General features: G+C 39.6%; 1 protein-coding gene across 6 annotated transcripts in view; it reads left to right on the top strand.

The window, feature by feature from the left end:
- Positions 1–13,333, top strand: part of Npas3 (neuronal PAS domain protein 3) — an 830,756-nt gene that overhangs the window by 728,341 nt on the left and 89,082 nt on the right. The gene's annotated exons all lie outside the window — the stretch shown is intronic.

Genomic DNA, 13,333 nt, shown 5'->3' on the forward strand with positions numbered 1-13,333 from the left:
ACTTCAACATCCAAGTTAGATTATCCAACACAGTTTTGATGAAATTCATTCCTCTACCTAACTTAATCTGTATGTAATTTAGTTTGTTGCCAGGGAAGGAAAGTACATTTGCTGTAAACCTGAACTTCTTGTTGCTAGCAAGAAAATTCGGTTGTTTTGTTTATTGCTTTTGTTTCATATATAATGTATATGACTTCATGATGATTTGTTCAGGGAAGAGAAATTGAAGAGTTACCCTTGCATCTAGAATCTGCTGAACATGTGCTACAAAAGCATTACCTTCTTTTGAGTTACCCAAATCAACTTGAAATACTAAGTTATTCTCGTAGGGGCTATTTTCTCTGCAAAATTATGAGCTTTCTCCTCATTCAATGATGAGTCTTTTCTTGGCTTTACAAAGCTATGTCTTTCTTCACTTCAAGTTTGTTAAGCTAGCTACTGCCCATTCTAGGTCCAAAGTTCTCAAACATTTGAGTACAGGAGAATTTTGTTCAAAGTGAAGATTCTGGTCACCATCTCTGGATATCCAGATGCCTGCTTACATCACTGAAGCTTTTCTGAGCCATGTTTGTCATCTAAATAAATCCACATTCCGTGTCTATCAGACCACAATTCTATCCAAATTCCAGGCCAGATTATCCCCCAGGCAGCTTGGAGCCACACAACCACATCTTTCATATAATCTAAGGGTTTGGCTGAACTTTCCTTCTTGATTGGGGTGATCACAATATAGGATGAGCTGATTTGAATTATTCATTCTGAAAACCAAAAGAACTTTCCTTCATTTTTTTTTGATATGTGAGTTAATTATGAGGGATGGGGAGAAACTGCATTTATGGTGCCAACACAAATGAAAGTTCAGTCTCTAGCAAGACTAATTAAATACAAAACTCATTCTCCAAAAATAACCTGATCAGAATGAACCTTTTCGTGGGTCTTCTCATGTGGAGATGGGAGAATATGGTAAACTGATAGCCAAGTTGATGATGGAGAAGTATACCTTAGAGTTGTAACTTAGCCATGAACTTACTAAAGCTTCATGAAGAATTACATGTTCATGTGTATCAAATAGACTCTTCTTCCTTCTCTCCAAACAATATACAGACTTTAATATATGGATCGATCAATGGTGGCAAGAGAGATTTGGATGAGAGATTGTTAAATTTGTGCAAGAATCACGTACTTAATTCTTCCCCATAGCATAGGCCGAATATTTAGGCATTCTGTTTCTTCTCCTCAAAATGTCTTTCTCTTAAATGGGTACAATTATAATAAGCACCTTAATAAATTTCCACCCTGGGAGAATTCTTTATGCTTAATATTTAAGAGAATATATCCTTTCAGATGTGGCTTTGAGTGACTAGAACTTCATATGCAACTCATGCATCCCGTGGTCTGCACAGCCCCAGGCAGGCCGTGGCAAAGAGCTGAGACACAGGCCCTGCCCTGGAGGAGCGGGGGTTCTGGTGAGCACTGGCAGTAAGTGACATGTCACACAAGGCATCACTCAAGTTACAATCACAGGGCTAGAAAGGACAACTATAAGGTGCCAAGAGACATAACAGGGTGACCTCCAGAATTTCCAGAAGGCAGATAAATATTTAAATATTCTCATTTCCCTTTTTGCTTAGGAAATAGGAACACATCAGTAAGGATATTTTTAAATGTATAAATAAGCAATTTGTGGCTATTTGCCATGACACTAGGCAATTCTATGCTCTTTGAAGGGGAGAGAAAAGTCTTGGTTTAACTCCCTTCAAGAGACATAGCATTAAAGCTGCTGCTTCTCTAGCCTTCAGAAGTTGTTCAGGGGGCACTACAGGAATAGCTTATATCTTGAAATTATTTTATGCCCCAAAGTAGATAAATTACAGTTTTAAGTTTAGAACTTTAAAAATTTTTCTCCTCATCACGTGAAATGTCCACATTGACCTTGCTTTTCAGGTCTTTCTGAACTGGTACTACCTGCCCCTAAATGTTAGCTTTTAAAACTCCTACCTTAATTCCCCTTTTTAGGGGTTTCACAAAGGAATCTTAAATGTTCTAGTAGAACTTCCTATTTGAAGTGGATCCTGTGCAGAAGGAACAGTTACAAAAATATCCAGTGTAGCTTGCTTGCTTTTGCAGAAGAGGAGTGATCTATAGTCAATCAATAGTCAGGACTCAGCTAAATAAATGAAGGTGCACCATACAACTAAAATACTATATAGCCGTTAAAAAGAATGGTGAAGGGGCTGGGGTTGTAGCTCAGTGGTGGAGCATTTGCCTAGGGTGTGTGAGGCACTGGGTTCGATTCTGAGTACCATATATAAATAAAATAAAGGTCATCAATAACTAAAAAAATTAACAAAAAAAGAATGGTTAAGATGTACATGTTCAAATATGGAAGCATTTCTGAGATATAAAGCAAAACAACAACCAAAAAATGGCAAAGGGCAGAACAATGTAAATAGGCTGCTATCATTTGAGCATTGAGAGAAAGCATCGGCCAGCACATGAACTGAAGGCATGAAGCATCTCTGCAAAGATTCAGAGCACAATGGGGCAGAGTAGTCTTGGGAGAGACACCGGAAATTTGGGGTAGGAGCCGGGAGGAAGGCTTGGTTTGCATTCTACACCCCTCCTTGCTATTTAAACTTTAAAAAAACGCATGTATGTGTTAACTTTTAATATCTAATTGTTAGAAAATTACTAAACATTTAAAAGCTGGATATGTCTTTTTGAAGAAATACCATCAATTAAAATCAAGTAATCAAATAAAAGCAAAATCTTTTTTTTTTTTTTACAAATTATACTTTTTATAATGAAAACAGCACTGCTACATTGTAAATTTGCATCAACAATATATCTATTTTTCCCTAAACTGAAATACAAGAAAAAGAAAAGCTCAGGAAAAAAAAAATTATTTGCACTGAATCACCAAGCAGTTAGCTCCTCCAGGCTCACAGACAGAAAGGGCGCCAGGAAAGCAGCTGCACTCATGGAAAAGGAGAAAAGCAAATCAGAATGCAGCCCTGTGACCTCTGGCAACAAATAGTGCTCAATGTGGAATGGGCACTCCTAGAACATTCCATGCTGAAACGCTTTGCCTCGGCCAGAGTAATTAGAACTGTAATTCAGATTTGGATTTTTCTCCGAGGTTTCACAGCTTATGAAGTCAGCAGAACAAGGTTATTAAATCATAGCCTAGTACCAAGTCAAAGAGATTTCTCTAAATGTAGAAGACAGGGAAATGCAAGCCCCAGCTGAGCCGTCCTGGGGGTGAGGCGATGAACCCATACAAGGCACAGCTAATGACCTGTTTTAGGGGCATAGCTCATATATTCCAAATAACAGGGGGGAAAGAATTCCAAATAGCTTAACATCATTAAACCCAAAATGCTATTGGATCCTTCCTCTGTGGCATCATAAAATACCTTATCCAAGTGGAGAAGGGGTATGCTAGCTGTAAATCATGGAAAGTTTATGCCACCCCAGATGCAAACTTCACACTAACTTGTTCACTCTGGGGAAGGTTCATGGGTTTGCTTTGTTTGGGGGTTTGGCTTGTTTTTTTTAAAGCAATAATAGTCTTTGTAGGATGGCTGCCGTGTCAGCATTTATCTTGAAACTCGTGGATATGAGTTCTGACTGGAGTCACCTTTCTGACAAGTGTTATTGCGACCGTGTTTTATATCCCTGTTCAGAATGGTTTCTAATGATAATGCTCTGTCTACCTCGCTGCTTCACACTAAATTATAGATGCCGCGATGACAGGGCAAACTGCATCCGAGCGCCGAGCCCGGCTCCCCGTGTGTGTGATGTCAGTGCCTCCACCCTTCTGTGCCTAGAATTAAAAATGGGAAGTGAAGATATGCAAAACATTTGTGCTTAAAAATAATGTTCTGTCAGTTATTAAACAAGTGATATTTCATTTAATCAGCTCAAGGGATTATTTTAAATGAAAAGGCAGAGAGGATGATTTTATTAACACATTCCTGCCCTAGAGTCCTACTGTAATAATTCTTTACCTGCCTAAATTAAAAAGTTATAATTCAGTCTGTCTACAGGAAGAAGTTCTGGGTGATTGGATTTTATGAGTTCTTTGATTTTTCGCTTCTCACAAATGGAGCTAAAGGCTGAAAAGCTTATCCTATAGCAGTGAGTGTTCAAGCTACTTAATAAATCACCTCTTCCCTAGATGGTGTTTGTGTCCAGGACGTACAAAGCCAGTGTGCCTCTGAATACCCTGGTTTATCAGAATGGGGTTCAGCTGACCAATCCACTTACATGTCTGAACCTCCCTGCCATCCATTCCACCACTATTAAAGACAGTGTAGAAGATTTACTACTGTCCAAAATACATTTCTAAATGTTATTTGTCGATTATGTACTAAGCTCTATCTCAGATCTGAGGAAGAAGAGACACGGAAATGCATCTAATCTCGTTTCTGGCCTTAATGGATTGTATAGGCTAGTAGGAGAGGCACCCCATGCACAAAGAATACAGGGGTGTCTGTGAAACAGAGGAGAACTGCAGTTCTGACTAGAAGATTCCAATACTGCCGGGTGAGAGGAAGCATGACCACTCCAACACCCCCATGAACGTGGTGCTGTGTGGCTTGCCAGGTATTTTCAAACACACGCGTACATTTGTTTACTTGAGCTCTGAGACAGTCCTGTGAGGTTAGGTGAGTCCTTAATATAATTTTTATTTTACAAATAAGAAAACTGCAAACAAATAAATAATTTTTTTCTGATTATTGATCTCATGATTTAAAACTGAATTTCAAAGTTTGTCCTCATTAAAACATAAGTTGTTGTTAACCTGCCGTCTGTTTGGTCATCCCACGTCAAAAGGAAAGCAGTATGCAAAACTGCACATAGCTGTAAGTCCCTTTCTTAGGGAGAGTGTTTGTTCAGATGCTCACAGTGGACCCTGACTCCAAAAGAGTAAGAATTACAGTTTCAATAGAATCCTTCCTTGTTTGTTTGTTTGTTTGTTTTTAAATCTTTGGGTTTTCATTTATGTCACTGATTTGTTTTCTTCTAGAGGAGAAGGAGAAAGAGTTCCAGTTCGAATGATATTGAGACACAGTTCCAATCCCAGCTGCCTTTTGTCTTATCAGTTTCTACAAAAGGTGTTGTAGGAAGTTCCTTAAAGGTCCGTTGTTCTTCCAACACACACACACACACACACACACACACACACACACACACTCTCACTCCCTCCCTCCCTCATTCATTCTTCACTTAACAAGTGTTTGCACAGTGCCTGCAGCACTTATGCAGAGTCAGTCTCAACCCACAAGGTTTGATTTGTGATCAGGTTATTCATTCTTGTATACATTTGACCCAAATTCTGTGTGCAAAAATCTCTACTAGATGCTTTGAAGGATATAAAGATGAATAAGACATGTACCTGCCCTCAAGTTTCTTGCAATCTATTAAGAAGGGCATAGAAATAATTATACAAAGCAACACTAAAATGTTGTTGTGGGAAGAGATTATCCAACTTGCAGAGGAGATGCAAGATAAACACAGGAGAATTTCTGGAAGGGTGCTTGAAAGAATATTTTAGCTCCTTTCAGAAGTAGTTCTCTAGGGAGTCCCTCCTCCCACGATGGTGTTCACACTCTTTCATATCTTCTTCCACCTTGCAACATTGGTCATCCTAGTTATTGCTCCCTCACGGTATCAATAGTTATCCCTATTCCTTGGACAGAATTATCTTGGCTATATAAGGAGGGAATTCAGCCAAAAATACAATTGGTGGGAGAGTGCTTTTCTATTGCATTTGGAACATACTCCTATCATTTTCACTCATTTTCAGTGCTTGTGACGGATCTCTCCAGTTGGAAAGAACTCAAAACCAATTTCAGTGCAGATGCAAATAATCCTAACAAATTATTCTATAAATACACCACAAATAGCAATACTTTGTGAGGTTAATAGCTCTTACTTATCAAATAAGGAAACTGAAAAACAGAAGTTGGGTCCATGTGAGGAAAGTAGACTGATTCTGAATCCAAAGATCTGTTTGGTTCTTCTGGTCAACATAACTACCCTACCTATAACTTAGAAGGATACTAATATTCCATGGATTGTCTGGTGATCCACAGAAATTCCTATCTTTGCAGAAGTAATTTGCCATTGGCCAGCTTCTGTTCTAGATGTGGAGGGGGGGGTGAGGGAGGATGGGTGATATGACAAGGCAATAAAAAAAACACCCTCATCCTAACCCTCATTTGCAGAGGAAGAGGAGAACTAGCCCTCTGAAGCAGGGGTGCTGATGGTGGTACAGCCACTTTTGCAAATCATGAATGAGGAGGCAAGGAATGGGAGTTGATGTACCTTTTCGTCTTTGAAAGGCCATAGGTTGATAGTTGTAGGTATAAAGTATCACACCAGTGATTTCTATTTAAACTGGAAGATAAAAGTGACATAAAATAGCTTCATATACATCAACTTTTCTAACTCAATTAGGACTTCCAGCTTAATGCAACAGAAAATGAAATATAAACTCCATCCTGAGTCAACTTATTTTCTTTGAAAATTGCACTAAATAGAGTGGGTAGAACAGGACTGGGGTAGAATTGCCATACAACTTAATAGAAATCACAAGAAGTATAGTCAAAAGATGCATGTTCTAATAAAGAGTATTATGACATTAAAAAATTCTCCTACCCTTAAATCTTCTAGGATCAGAGGTCTTACTCTCTAGGTCAAGAAATTATAAAATGGTTAAAATCTATAACAACTACTATGAATAGGATAGTACATAATAGGATCAACTAATGTATAATAATAAATGTAATAGGGATAATGATAGTAAGAACTTCCTATGTCCAGGCACTACACATTGCCATCTCACTTAATTCTCACCAAACCCTTTGAGATAGGAACTACTTTTAATCCCATCTTACAGACAAGTAAAAATACTCGAAGTCACACACCAATAAGCAAGGGGGCCAGGATTTGAATCCACAAACCTGACCCCAGAGCCCATTTTCTCCTCTACCACTCTGTACTAAGATCAGGGACTGAAAAGTCAGATACACCTGATTTTGAATCTTGTCTCAGAGCTAGGTAAACTTGGACAAGTTCTTTTACTTTCTAGTCTTGATATCTTTGTCTATAAAATTGATATAATAAGACTTCAAAGGATTATGAGAGGATGAAAGAAAAGTCTGTAGGAAAATACTAAGTAAAACCCCATTTTATGACCCATTGCCTTACTCATAAATGTTCAGTGAAATCTAGGAAAATAACAGGTCTGAGATAACAAACTGATTAAAATGACAAATTAGATGGCTAATACAAGTTATGAAAGTATGTGTGCATATAAATTATAATAGGTGTACACATAATTTTTATCTCTGTATATTATTTTATTAGTTCTTATAACAATATTAATAGAATTTTAGTTCAAATTAATTATTTGTACAGGCTGAGGATGTAGCTCAGTGGTAGAGAATTTGCCTAGCATGCTTAGGTCTGGGTTCGACCTCCGGCACCTTCTCCCCTCACAAAATAAATTATTTGTTAAGTGGGAATTTGAATTTTTAATGTGGAATTGGCCCTGCAGATCACTCTCAGAACTTGGAAATTGGCAGTACAGCTATGGTCGTAGTTAAGACATTATTTTACTTCGATACTACACTACAATGGATTGGATTTTTAAAATCTCAAATATAAAAATAAAAAGTACTTCATGCATAAAGCATGACACCCTGAAGCATATTAGATCTGTTTATCTCTTTGTTTAAAATGAATGCTACCTGGTATAGTTTACATAACATGGCAGGGATCAGCTTGATAAGTGTTTATATCACCTGGGGAACACGCAGGCTCATTTCCTCAACACCTTTCCACATGACTAGCTTGCCAGCAAGTATAATAGCAAACAAAGTTTTAATAGGTCAAAAGCAGAGTAACTGCTAACATTAGCAGGGGGGAGAGAGGGCTTGACGTGTGCCAAAGCTAATAACTGACACTTTCAGCATGCATTTTTGAATGCTGCTTAATGGGGAGTTTAGAAGGAAAGGCTTTTATAAAAGCCTGACATAACTTCTAAGCTGGAGTAGAAGGAAGAGGAAAAGTGGAGCAGCATCGCCCAGCGTCCTTATGTGGAAATGGGGGTGCTCTTTAAGGCAGGTGGTTCATAAACCATCTCTCCGTCACTTGTCTGCTTCGGCACCTCACAATTAATTCTGTTATTAAGCTTAAGGATTTACTGCATCTCCTTCACTTTCTTTAAAGCTGTCTGAGCTAGGAGAGGCTCTCGTTTTTATTTGCCTGTTGTCTAAGTGAAGCTGCTACTTAGAGACCGTTGCTGTCATATCGCATCAGTTTTGTTGAAAGCTGCAACAAGACAGATAAACATATGATCTATTTTAGAACCTTTTTTTTAAGCCTAGCAGGAAAAAAAAAGGAAGTATATTTCTTTTCCTTTTCTTCCCTTTTTTCCTATTCTTCCTGCCTTCTCTTCCTTGGGCAGTGTGATTATTTATAAAGTTAGTAGCATCTACAGAGTTCACAGGCTCCCTTCCGCCCACCACCCTCAGTCTGAAACATACACAATAATAAGTTTCAATAAAGTTTAGGGAGAGTTGAAATGAATAGCTATGTTGCTAACCCTGGATTTGGCAGCCCATAAACGGCAGAGTATGCTCAATATTGTATTTCTCTTTTCACATTACCAAGAGGGAGGCAAAATCTGCTACTGTATTTAAACAGAAGAATGGACAGACTTTCTTTTGTTGCAAAATCTGTGTCTTTTGTGGGCATGCTATAATTGAAACCTCTTTAATAATACAGGGTGTACAGAAGCTGTGTAGAAAAGGAATTGGAAGTTCATGCAGAATGTTCCGTAGACACTACCCACTGTAGCAAATAGGAAACTTTGTCAATATGTATCCAGGCTCCTGAGGGATACAGATCAGTAACTGAATCATAGGTAAATAGATAGATTAGATATGGCAGTGGCGGGAAATACAGGCTGAAAAACAAATCCACAAGAACAATTTTACAGGGCTTGCCTTCTATTTTCATAAGGAAACTAAGCCAAATAATCTGACAAGGGCGGAAATCAAATCATCTGTCAAGTTCCTCTACCTTTCATTTATCACACAGTTTAATACCGTAATGAAAAATAGCAAATGAAAAATGGAGTGAATGACCAATGAAAAATGCATTCTCTGAGGATACGGTGATGTGTTATTAGCCTAAATCCTCCGCCCCGTACACATATAACTGGTAGGAAGGCCCTGTGGCCACACAATCCTTTTCATTCAAGTATAACAAATCCCGGGATGACATTAACACTGTGGTTGGGAGAGCCCTCAGTACATAAAAGCTCCTCTCTCTTTCTTTCCTCTCTGGCTCCTACATTTCTTTATCCCTTCTTTACATCAAAATATGAGCTGATAGAAGGTTGTTTTATGTAAGCAGAGACCCAGTAATTCCATACTCGGCAAAGAAATCTAGTGGTGGAGAGGGGAGGCTGGAGCTCTCATTTATTGGGCATTCACTATATGTCAAAGAGTGATCTTTATGATAATCATTTGAGGTAGTGTGAACCCCACTTTCACACCTGAGGCAACTGAATATCAGAATAACTTAAGTGAATTACCCAGCCCCTAGAGGTGCTAGAGCCAGAATTTGGAACATGACCTACTTGACACCAATCCCTAATTCTTCCCCATAGATCTTGCTTTTTCCCATAATCTAAGAAGATAGAAATGCCCAATACAATGGACACTAGGGGGACTTGGTGGAAGTAAGAAGAATAAAAAGGAACTCAGTAGGTAGCATAAAATATAAAATCAAAATAATAATAGCTAATATTCACTGTGTGCTTACAGTGTTTCATACATTTTTTAAGTCCAGTTTTAACTGTCTGATTCTCACAGCAACCCAAGGAGTGAGCACTCTTGTTAATAACAATTCTAGATGGTGGACCTAGGCTCAGAGAAGTCAAGGAATTAGCCCAAGATTGCACAGTCAGCAACTGGTGAGCTAGGAATCAACCCTAAGCTGCTAACTCCAGAGCGGTCCTCTTAGCTACTACTTCCCACCACCTCTTAAGCCTAAGGTCAAGGAGGGATGTGAACACTTGCCTGGGACAAAGGCAATGATAGCAAAACCTGGATTTATTATAAAGAGAAAAGAGCTGTTTTTAAGAAAACAGTTTTAGGAATACCAATGAAATAGCTTCATTTAAATAATACCACCCGCTAAAATAAAATGCTATTTATCCTCAACCCTCCTGTCCAAACAGTGTGAGCTTGAGCAAGAGATAACATTTATTCCACACACTTGGTACGGTCTAGCAGATTGTGGCTACTCAAATCATTCTCCTGCTCCTAAGCCAAGATGATTAATAAGGCAGAATATATTTATTTCTAAGGAGCAGAGGAGTTGATTCTGATTTAGACAGTATGTACTGTTGAGCTGCAAAACAAAATTGACCTCAGCATAATTAGGTTGGACACTGGTGGAGTGAGGACTTGAACACAAATAGTTCTATTTTGACAAGCAGAATTCAAGAGCGGCTGGTTTCTTTCTTTTCTTTTCCTTTTTTTTTTTCAAAAGGAGAATGATGATTATTTAATATTTGTTGAGTGCCAACAGTATACTCAGCGCTGCACAAGACCCAGGAACTGGATGTTGGAAACTGCCTGAAGGAAAACGTTAGCAAATTAAAATCCATAGAATCAGCATGAAGGCGACGGAGGAATACCTGATGAGAGGAAGCATCTCCTCACCTGTCCCAGAACAACAACAAAAAGAGGAAGCGCTAGGCAAGAAATAAAAACATGGATGGTTCAAATCGCAGGGATGCAGTCGGGTGGAAAAGTATGCTTTAAAAGAGAAGACTCCCACCCACGTGAAGCTCATAGAAAGGAACATAAACTTCAGCAGAAACTTCAGCAGACAAGATGGAGAGCAGCGGAAGGAAGAATAAATTCAAAGAACAAAGCATCAAGGGAAATGATCAGTCTTTCCTTCAGTCCTTCCTGAAATGCCTGGAGGAGAGGCGGCTTTGGGTCAGGGTGTCTGTCCACAGTAGCGCTGGAGATCCAGAGCAGAGCTGAACTGTGGCTCTGCCTGTGTGCAGGCAGCACAGAGCACCTAGGGTCAATATCTGGCAGGGCAGGGGGTGGGGGACATGCACTTTTGGTGGTGAAGGGGAATCTGTATCCTGCAGATGGGGACATCAAAGAAAGCTACAGGGGAAATTACATCTCATTATCTCACCAGGGGCTGATAGCCCTCACTTGGCAAATCCTGGAGCAGCCTGGGGTGGGGGTGGGGGTGGGAAGAAGAACAAGAACAAGAACAAGAAACTGTTCACAAATACTATCACATACCTGTGTGATCATAGCCAGCTTAAGCAAGTCCAGGAGACACCCAGCCTTGGGACAGGGAGCTCAGGGATGCCCTCTTGATGAATGAGGTGGCATTCTGAGAAGAACCCTGCAGTGGTGGGAACATAGCAAATCAGAGAAGACTAGAAAGCTATGGAGTCCTTTGAAGGAATCCCCAAAACTATGGAGAAATGGGAAAACTGGTCATTGTGGTACATTTTCACTTTCAAAGAACTTTAGGTAAGAGAAGAAGAAAAAATAATAATCCTTGCAGGAGGCTATTAAGCAAAAGTGGTAACCATGGGGCAAGTGTTAAAATTCTGTTACATCTTAAGAACTAGTTAAGAAATGGAAAGCAATGAAGAGGAATAAAAAGCCATTGCTTTCTGTAGAAAGAGGTTAATTGTGGGAAGCCCAGGGGAGAACACTGATACCTGCTTTATTCAGAGTCTCAATAATGACATGGAAGAGGCAGATGAAAAGCAAGATGGCAAAACTTGTTGATGAAAAAGAATTATTTAAGGGTATCTGAGTCATGGAAGAGTCTGTGAGATTCTAGAAAACACAGATACATGGTGGGGGGGGGGAATAATAGAAAATTCAAAATAACCCAGCAAGTAAAAATTCATCCAAAGCAGACAGCCACCTCAGGAAGAAAGAAGAGTCTCCAGACATCTGAATGTCACTTCACATGTTGCATCCTGGGTGGCACTGGCCAGAGCAGGGTCCTTTCATAGGATTAACTGACATTCGGGGTTGGTTATTATGGAGACAAGTTTATCACCTGCCGCTGTGAGACCTGAGATCCTCAGTATTTCATTTTCTCTAGTTACAAGGGAAGGGCACTAATATTGGCTTCATTTGTAGGTATACTGAGGGCTTGGTTCTATTACTGATTGAAAGCAAATTGAAAATTCCAAGCGAGACAGCGTAACCCCCATATACTGATTGATTGAATTAGTGGACAATTCTCCAAGCACCCGGATGGTTTGTGTATTCCTTTTTTCTGCCTGCCTATGGTGCATGATAGAAGCTCTTTTCTGTTCGCAAAAATAGCTGCTTTCTTTCTACAGATGGCACCAAAGCAAACCCCACGTGTGTAAGTCAGTCATTGTCCCCAGGAGAAAGGTGGGTGTTCATGAATAGGAAGTTAATCAGCTTCTTATAAGAGAAATTCTAGCTGTTTCAAATTTAAAGGCAATACTGTCCCACCCCGGAGCCTGATGAATAATATCTCAGGATGCCAGAGAGGCACAAGTGAATTTGTACCCTCTGCTACTTCACACCCTCCCCTCCCTGGACATAAATAAATAAATAAGGGGACAAGAGTTTAGGTTGACTTTATGGCAAGAATCTGATGATGTGAAAGAGTAACCACGAAAGTAAAGGTGAGAGGAGTGATGTCATGAGTAACATTCAAGGAGTGCTTTCATAGCTGTTATTTTGTTGTTTCTCTCAAGACCACTGTTATAGCAATCCACAGGTCACCATTTTAGAGAAGCCCCGAAAGGGCCACTGCTAGATTATGGAGAATAGAGCTGGAATTCCAACTCTGCTATTCTACCTGCACACCCATTCTCTTTCCACTTCACCAAATTAAAAGGTGAAGAAAATAAAACCACCCTTCCTCAGGACTTCAATGTCCTACACAAAAAGCCGGTGGGATGGTTGTTTCAAAGACACACCCATGCCCTCCCACCCACCACACCCACATCCCTAAGCCCAGCCCAGCCCAGCCCAGCCCAGCCCAGCCCAGCCCAGCCCAGCCCGGAGTAGTAGGGGATAGGAAAGGTAGCAGAATACAACAATTACTAATTGGGCATTATGTAAAATTGTGGATGTGTAACCGACGTGATTCTGCAATCTGCAGAATTTGGGGTAAAATTGGGAGTTCATAACCCACTTCAATCTAATGTATGAAATATGATATGTCAAGAGCTTTGTAATGTTGTGAACAACCAATAAAAAAAATTAAGAAAAAA

Source organism: Urocitellus parryii, chromosome 6 (genome assembly GCF_045843805.1).
Source record: "Urocitellus parryii isolate mUroPar1 chromosome 6, mUroPar1.hap1, whole genome shotgun sequence".
In the NCBI taxonomy this organism is placed as follows: domain Eukaryota; kingdom Metazoa; phylum Chordata; class Mammalia; order Rodentia; family Sciuridae; genus Urocitellus; species Urocitellus parryii.